We start from the raw sequence: 9,925 nt of genomic DNA, 5'->3' as shown, positions 1-9,925 counted from the left end.
ACTTTGGTGGCATTAATTACAGCCTTTACACATAAATAAAATAAGTATGAATAAATAAAACATTAATTATCTTATATATTTTGAGAGTAGTTATTTTTAATTTAAATTTAATTTTAATTTAAATTTTCTGAGAATTTTATTAAAAATTTATTTTAAAATTATAATAATATTATTATCTATAATAAAATTTTGATTTATTAGTTTCCAGATTTTATTAAAATAATAAATTTTTTAGTCAAAACATAATTTGATAATGTAAACTTTAACTATATTTTGTAAATATATTTTTTAATTTTTATAAAATATCTTACATTTATGATCATTAAATTTATACAAGATAATTTTCAATTATTATTATTATTTTTTTTATTTTTTTCTTGCATATTATTTTATGTATCTTTTAACTTATTATCAATAATTATATAATATGACTATATATATTTTATTATATAAATTTTAGATTCTACACTATCTATTTTTTGTATAAGAAATTCTTATACTTTAATAATTCCAAATTATTCAATAATAAGATTTAGTAGAAATATAAAATTCTATATTTGATATCTTTCTTGGATATATCTTTTTTTAATATTATATAACTTTTTTTTCTTCTAATAAATTAGTTGTGAGAAGCAATATATGGAGGGCATAAAAAATCATTATGTTATAAAAATTAAATTTTACATTAAAAAAAGCTTTCCTCTAAGGCACAAAAAAATTAATAATATTTAACTTATACTTAAATACATCTTCATGTTAACTATCACCAAATGATACAATACAAAAGTTTCAATAAAAAAAATCAATTATATTAACAAGATAGAACAAGTAATATGATCATGACTTCTAAGCTATAATAAAATTTTATAATGTTTTATAGAAACACACAAGTAAGAATAAAAATTATAAAATCTTAATTAAAATTGATGTAGAAATTGATATAAACTATAGATGTCTTAAACTATATTAACTACACAATATAAAAATATCACAATTGACAAGCTTGGAACATCGATCATATAAAATAGTAAAAATATACAATATGTTGGAATAATATGATTTAAAAGTTAGAGAGAGCCGTTGGCGCACATTTTAGAGCAACACTCTTCAACAAAGTTGTTGGCAAAGTTGCTTTACATTGTCATTAATTGCTGCTTGACAGGCAGTGTTGTGGAATACAAACTCTTTTGCCTTCATCGGGAAGCACATGTTGAAAGCGGGGAGAGAGACATTCCTCTTCCTTTAGGTTGTGGTGATACAGGAGGAAGAGGAGGAGGAGCATGTTTCTTCAATGCCATTAGTCACAAGAAACCTGATTCTTCTTCATTATCATGCTGCAACAGAACGGTGGAGGAGCTTGACGGACCACAAGCCTGAAGTCTTCTTCTCCGTGGTGAAATTTACTGCTTCCAGTCTTTCCCGACATGGTTCCACGCGACGCATGTGGATTGTTACACAGTATTATTTGTTTGTTTGTTTATTTTAAAATCTCTTTAAGTCGTGCGTTGTTGTGCTGATTACCGGAATCGGCCACCGAGGAATCTCTCGCCGTTTGGTCGAGTCACTACCACATGAGACGTGCATGGAAGAGGTCGTCAGGGTGTAGAAATTGGTCGTGATAAGGAGTGGATGTTAACATAACGGCAGACCTCAGCCCGTTGGTGCCGTCCACGGCGTTGAAACTACTGCCACGCCTTTCAGCCAATGCGCCAGTCACTTTGAAACGAGCTTCGTAGTTTTGAGGTGTTGGCGGTTCTTCTTCGGAACAATTTTTTTTTCATGACGTCCCTTAACACCCCGCGTGCAGAATCCTGACGTTGATTCGGCACTTACTGAATTCAAGAGTTGTGGTCTAGACCATAAACCTGCGCAACATTCAGCTGCAAGCGGATACGATGCAAAGGATGCAGTCCATGACGGAAATAGGAGCACCAACACATTGATATGTGACGAGCAAAGAGGAATGATAAACACATACACATACGTCTGTTTATATATATATATATCTCTCTCTCTCTCTCTCTCTCTCTATATATATATATATATATATATCTCTATATATATTGTCACTCTACGGCTCGGTAGTAAAGCTGAGCTTGCATTCAGCTGCCTCACCATCACTGAGGCAGAGCCAAGAGAGCATCGATAACAACACTCTGCTGCGGTCCTCTCAGGTGCCTCTAAAACCTATTCTACTGTATTTTTACTATTTACTTTAACGTAATACAATTTTATAATTTTTGTAGAATTGATTACCACTAGAAGTCTGGCTCTTAGTTGTGATAGAAATATTTGTCAAAGAGTCCAAAACATTTCTTCTTCTTCTTCTTCTTCTATTTATTAGAAATTTAATTTATGTTGTTGATTCTTTTAATATTATTTCATTTTGACATGATTCTTTTCATTGAATATTATATTTGAACTAAATGTTTAATTCCAATTCATATATCTACATTCTTTTGATCTAAACATGAATTATTGTACATACATATTTAATTATTTTAAATATAAAATTTCACTTTCATATTTTGAGATTAAAATTCTTCTTATTGGTATGTATTTTTTGAATGTTAAGTAAAAAGAATATGTTTGTTTCTTATTTATACTTTTCTTCTACATGTTTATCATTTACCTAGGTTACAAGCTCTACTTCTTTCAAAAACTTCCTACACCTACTTGGTACCTCATCAAATATAATGAATAATAATGAAGTTATGTAAAATGAAATCTCATTTTTCACAAAATAATGTTTATCGAGATAATACCAAAACTTAATATGTGTCATAGACATACATATTTATTTAGATAAGAAGTGCTAAATAGAAAGTAAATGTAAAGAGATTCAATATTATCTTAAGGCAAAGCTTCTTAGAAGCTTTATAAACATATATTTGACTTTATTCATATTTATATTTGATTTATAAATTAGAAACTTGATCAATAAGTGAGCTACATATTGCACATGTAGGTAGCTTGTGGTATAAGCTAACAATTTGGCACATATATAATAAACTTGCCTTGTAAGTTAAAACACATGTCTCACAAATTGGACACATATTGGATGTCTTATAGAATGTCACTATATAGCTCTTAGTTAGACAGTATATATGGAGTTAAGAGTAAAGCCTTCTTCATTCTTGTCAATGCCTTTCTAATCCTTACTCTTGTTTGAAGACTTTCTAATGTTTTTATTTTTAATAATAGTCATTTTAATTTAATATTATACCATATTTAAATGTTTTTTTAGTCTTTTCGAGTAACACAAAAGTGTATTGAACTTTTAGTTCTTTAATATTTATGTCCTTGAAAATATGTATTTACATTATTATAATTATAATAAGTGTCAATAGATTTAATACATTTAAGAGATACCAATGTATTTCTTCATTTTAGAAGTTCTATAAAATATTAACAACTTTTTAAATTTTTTTTATCTATCTATGTATATATATATATATATATATATATATAGTACTTCTTTGTTTTGTTTTGTTTTGTTTTATTTTTTAAAAAAATAATCATGAATATACTTTGATATTGTACTTTTAACATCTCTTTTAAAATTAAATGTGTATATATATATATATATATATATATATATATACTTTTAAAACCATTATTAAATAATTTTATCTAATAAGTAGATTCTATATGTAGAAAAATTAAGTATAAAGTGTGTATTACAAAAAAATAATTTAATATTCAATAAAAAATTATTATTATCATTTTTTAATATTAATAAATATTAATATATATTTTTTATTATTTGTAAATTACATGAGATATCTCTCTTTTTTTATATATAAATATATTTATACTTTATCTATTTGAATATTAATATAAAAAAATCTTATATTGCATCAAAAAATATGTGTATATTATTTATTTTATAAATAAGTTTATTTTTAAATAATCAATATATGTTTTATATACATATATTTAAATATATTAAATTTAAGAAATTATTCAAAAATATAATATAAATAAATAAATAAATAAATATATATATATATATATATATATATAATTAAGCAATTCAAAATTTTACTAAATCAACTGACATGTTTAAACCATCATGATATCTTTTCAACACCATCTCCATTCCAACTATTTCTCTATTTTCAATTATTGTTTCCCTTCTCAACTATTTCCATATTCCCAATTGCTGTCCTTATTCCTACCCCCCCATCTTTTTGTTTGACTATAGTTGAGAATGGAGAATAATTAAAAATAGAAATAGAGGCTATAAGGATTCAATGATGGTTAAAATAGAATAGGTTGCTTTAATTGGATCACTTTATTATTATCCTATATATATATATATATTTATAGTATGATTTTAATTTGAATAATTTTTTTTCACTTAAGCTTATGTAATGATGACATTATTAGAAATGATCCAAATACAAAACAATATTTGTTTGAGGTAATATTATCAAAAACTTAATCACATTAATATGAAAGCTTCTTATACTAAAAAAATATGACTTTATAGCATAGTTCAATCTTTTGAGGTATCACTTGTCACAAAAAATCTCAGAATAACATTTATACTTTTACAAATATTTCATTCTTTACTTCTATTTTTTTGTGTATTCTTTAATTAGATATAAAAATAATTAAAAGCCATAATATTGATGAATACTTTTTAAAGTTTTTTTTTGTTTCTTTACTAATTATAATTTTTATACAAGATAAAAAATATGATATTTTGGTTTGACAAATCACTATTTAATAAATAAATTATAAGAATTTAAAAATCAAAGATCTTTTAATAAAATTTTTAATTTTTTTTAATAATATTATTTTTGAATATTTAAATATTTTGAAAGCATATAGGATCTATAATAAAAAAATATTTCTTTAAGGTCAAGTGTCACATGATTGAATAAATGTTTTGATAATTTTTCATAGGTGAAACCACTAAAAATTCCTTTAAATAATCTTCAAAGTTCTTAATATTTAAAATATCTTATTATTAGAAAGTTATAAGTATTTGAATTATACATGATTATATTTCATCATCTAAAGTATACAAATGCCATTTGTGATAGAGAAGATTTTTGTTAAAATTAAATCTAATAAAGTCATATTGAAATATATTTTGATCATCTAAAAATTATATTAATATTATTAAATTTTAAAATTATAATATCTTTTTTGATTAAATAGATTACAGATAAAATTTCTTGAACTTTAATATAATAATCTATTATTAATTATATACATTTTTTTTGGTGCATAAAAAGAGTGTCTTAAATACATATCTTATGGACTTTGTTGTTTTTAAGAACCATATATAATGTTAAATTCATATTATAACAAAAATATATTGCAGTACACTTATTAATAATTTAAGATTTGTATGAATGATATAAATTTATTTAATATAGAAGCATCTTTTGTATAGTGATGCTATTCTTGAAATAAATACATAATTACAAGAATTCTTTTTATTATTGAATTCATAACAAATCTTAATCTTTAATTTTTTTCTAAAATAAAAAATAATAGAATGAATTTTTATTCTTTAATTTATTTATAATAAAAATATATATATTTTAAAATAAGACCTTTGATGTATGTTTGTATGTATGTATATATATATATATATATATATATATATACACCTATCTCTTTTAAAAAATCTAAATAATAGAAAATAATAGCTAAATAAAAATTATTTTAAACCTTAAAGTCTTACTTTTGCATATTTATCCTACTTTAATTTATCTTTATATCACAAATATAGATATTTATATTATTAATTATTTATATAAAAGAGATTAGGTAGAAGTAGATAGAAGTAAGTAAATTTAATAATATCTTGTAAAGAAGCATCTTAAAAGCTTCATAAACATAGATTTAACTTCTTAAGTGTTGACATGTAATTGGTAAGTTGAAAACATGGCTAATTAGTTGGCTATATGTTGTATATGTTGACCACTTGTCATACAACTTAGCCATGTGGTGCATATGTTAGAATCTTGTTTTGCAAGTTGAATACATATTGGATGATTTATATAATATTTTATGTAGCTTCTTAATTAAATAATATATATATATATGGAGGCAAGAGTAAGGTCTTTTTTACTTTTTTTAACACCTTTTTTATTCTTAGTTTTGTTTCAAGAGTCTCTAATCTTCTTGTCTTTAGCAATAGCCATTTTAGTTTTAATATTATAACTATCTTTTAATGAACATTTACTATATTTTAATGGCATAAGAGTATATTGACTCAATCTATAATAACTTATATATACACACACACACATATATATATATATATATATATATATATATGTTCTAAATATTATTATTAGTCTAAAAATATTTTAATTCCATATCTTTAAATATATATCAAACTTTAATTCAAAAATCCTATGCTATTTCTTTAAAACAAATCCATATATTTTTTACCTAACTTATGTTTCTTTTTATTATAAATAAAGTACTTTATTATGTTTTTTTTTACTTTCAATAGGATATTTATAAAATAATTATAAAATTAGATAGCATTGTTGAAAATTAATCAAGTTAAGAGTTACTACTTCTTTTAAACATCTCAAGACATATTTTATGTTATTAGTATTATATGTAATCATAAATAAATAAATAAATATACATATATTTATTTAAAAGCTAATTTTTAATTATTTTTCATCAATTATAGTAATTTCTATTAAATATTATGATAAATAAAGAAAAATGTTAAAATGACCCACCCATTTACTAAATCAATCCACCATATTTTGGAGAACAAGGGGGAATGGAGGGAATTGGGATGGAAAAAACTAGGAATAGAGAGACTGGGGGCTGAGAATAAGGGGGTGGGATGAAGGTAATGATGGTTTTTGGAGATTATCCATTTTTCAAATGATGGTTACAATAGGGTAGTTAAATTTAGTAAATCACTGAGTCATTTTATCATTTCCCTAAATAAATTAGTAAGTTTATCTTCAAATTACACATAAACATAATGACTCGTATTTAAATTGCATCAAGCAAGAAGAAGAAGCGCATATGCCAGGGAGGTGGCATTCTGTCCAAAAAGCCTTCCACATTGTCTTAACCTGCAAACGAAAGTTATTCTTAAATTAGAAAATCACGGGAATACCACGGAGATGTTCATAACCCGATTCTGAGATCGCAGGTTCGAATCCTGACCAAGGACGTCCCTCTCCGACGCCATTGAAGTCTTCCCCGAGGCATCCACGAAATTCCGAGAAAAAGCAAACAAAGTACCGGATTAGTTAGTTCTACAGCTTTATCTTCTTCGTAGTCGTCGTAATTTACGAGATGGATTTGACGAGAATGATGCGCCGTAGCTCACACACCTGGACACTGTAATCAAAATGAGATGGCCCAAGTTCCACACTAGAACGGCACAGTTTATATTGGGACGTGGGACACCTTTTCCCACTGAGTTGAAGTCTCTGATTGTTACAGTACCTCATCGACACATGGATGGTGAGCTGATGCTAGAATTCGGGTGGATGTGATGCGCATGCTTCAGGTCCACGCTGCGATCTCCTTTCAGAATTTAGGTTTGACTGTCGGTCAAAAACAGCCCGTCCAGAAGGTCTGCACCGACACTACAGTTCATGTACCTGCTTAGCGTAAGAACGTAGATATTCACGATGCGTAGGATGACTTACCATTATTTGTCTGCTCCCATCGTGAACGAGTCATTCGATCCAGCCACTTGTTGCCCAAGATCCGCATGGTGCAGATCATACTGTCTGTACCTGTCTGCATGGGTTGCCACTCGATTTCTCTCTCTCTCTCTCTCTCTCTCTCTCTCTGTTATGTATTAGTTGTTTTCTGTCATGAATTCATGCGCCGTTCCATCATATTCGGTTGCTTTCTTCTGCTGGAAACTTACAGGGTATGTGATTTTAGTGTTGCCAATTTCAGCAAGAATAGAAGAGGTTCAATGGACCGGATAGTCGAGCACTAATTCAAACAATGAATGTTGTTATATACTTAGTAGAGGTCCAGAAAAGATATCTTGATGGACGTTTTAAAAGTTTGAAGTATACAGGGCATTATCAAAAGGGTCATGTGTGAAGATGTCAAATGATCTCAGACAGTGTAAGGATGAAGCATGTAAGTTGAACATGGATCAGAATCAAGATCAGTTTGATGTGAGTGAAGGATTCGGAAGCAATAGCGATCGAGGAGGCAATAGGTATCTATCAGTGCTCTACCAGTCTTGCAAAACGCAGGTACCCCGTAGACTTGCTATTGCAGTATACAATAAACTGGAGGTCTGATAGCTACGGTGGGTAAATCAGAGCTCAAGATGTGCAAACTGGTGCCGAAACAGAATGTTTGATCAGTTACTCCACTGACCCACCTTCTCATGTCTCTAGGTTAGGATTCTTGTGGACATGAACTTATACAACACCAAAAAAGACTGCCATGTGCACCAAAAAGACTGTTGCAAATAGTTTTTTTTTTTTTTTTTTTTTTTTTTTCTTATGTTTCAAAAACTAATTTGATTACTCATGAAAAATCTTAAGTTTACAAGTTTATTTATTTATTTATTTATTTTTTTGTGGTGGATTTTTTTTCATTTTTTACTTTCTACATGACTTGAAAAGAGTATTATAGAATAGATAAATAAATTTTGTGGTAAGTTACTAGTTGGTTATTGACAACCTTGAGAATTAGACTTATGGTTAGGTAGTTTAGTTGGTAACAGTAGGTTGTTAGTAGAGCAAATGGTTAAGAATTCAAAGAGTCATAACCTTTAGAATCTACTAGCCGACGGTCCATCTTTTGGTAGGATAAAGAGGTTGAGAAGTGGGAGATCGGGGCCAGACTGTGAGAGTCGTAAGTTGGGGGGAAGCTTGGTGCTACCTCTTTGTTTTCTTTGCTTTTATTATTTGCTTATGAAGAATTGTGATTGAGAAAAGTATTCTTGAAACTGTGATTAGAATATTGTAGAATATGACTTTGGACTGACCGTTTTGGAAAAAATCTGTGACCTTGAGAATTGAGATTATCGAATGGTGTTGTGTTAAGTGAAGATATTGAATTCTGTGTGATGAATTGAGAAACTGAATATAATAGTAAGCTGGAGATCAGTAATTGAATATATATAAACCGCAAAGAGAGTAAGTGGGAGATGAACTCATAAGAATATGGAAGTATTGTTAAATTGATAGTCGTAGAATGGATTATGTATTGAATTAAGACGGAAGTAATAAGCCTTGGTATTTTGTAGTTTGATAATTGATTTCAAATAGCTAGAATACAGTCAATTGTGATACTAACAGACCCAATTCATATAACTAGTCTTTTCTCGTGTTCGAATCCACCTCTATTAGTTCAATTGCTTTGGTATATTGAAGCTTAAACACGACGAGAATAACAAATAAAAATAAATATATTTCTATTATAGTATTGAAAATATATGTTAATATATTTTATACAAAATAATTCAATATATGAGATTAAATATTTTATTTTATTTCATTTTATTTGTATGAAAATATGGATTTTATTTTAGTAGTGAATATTTGTATCAAAACATGGATAAGAAGTGAATATTGAGATTATAAACATATTCTATTAAAAATTTTATCATTTTTTTTGCAACATTATATGTACAAATAATAATTTAAAATTTCTATTTAAAATTAATAACAAAGTTAAAAATTAATTAAAATTAGTAATTATGATGATTATTTATAACTTTTTTTATTAGCATAGAAATTTTAATCTTGAGTGTACAAATCAAAAAATAAAGTCAAAAGCTAAGACCAAAAAATAAAAATAATTATTATATTTTAATTTTACAAATATAAAAAGTAACAAATATTTGTGGAACATCTAAAATGAAAAAAACCTATCATTAAATATTGAAAAAACTACTACAAAGAGATAGTCTTATTTTTATTTTGTATACCTTTGTGAT

The 9,925-nt window shown here is 26.6% G+C and overlaps 1 long non-coding RNA gene across 1 annotated transcript; it reads left to right on the top strand.

Moving 5' to 3' along the window:
- Positions 1–639: 639 nt before the first annotated feature.
- Positions 640–3,033, top strand: LOC149987280 (uncharacterized). Its single transcript, XR_016498942.1, has 2 exons — positions 640–1,393; positions 1,808–3,033. It is a non-coding gene; the product is annotated as an uncharacterized LOC149987280 (long non-coding RNA).
- The last annotated feature ends 6,892 nt before the right edge of the window (positions 3,034–9,925 follow it).

Source organism: Physcomitrium patens, chromosome 20 (assembly GCF_059467195.1).
Source record: "Physcomitrium patens ecotype Gransden chromosome 20, ASM5946719v1, whole genome shotgun sequence".
In the NCBI taxonomy this organism is placed as follows: Eukaryota; Viridiplantae; Streptophyta; class Bryopsida; order Funariales; family Funariaceae; genus Physcomitrium; species Physcomitrium patens.
Note: the sequence above shows the minus strand (reverse complement) of the source record. Positions and strands in the feature narration are given on the sequence as shown.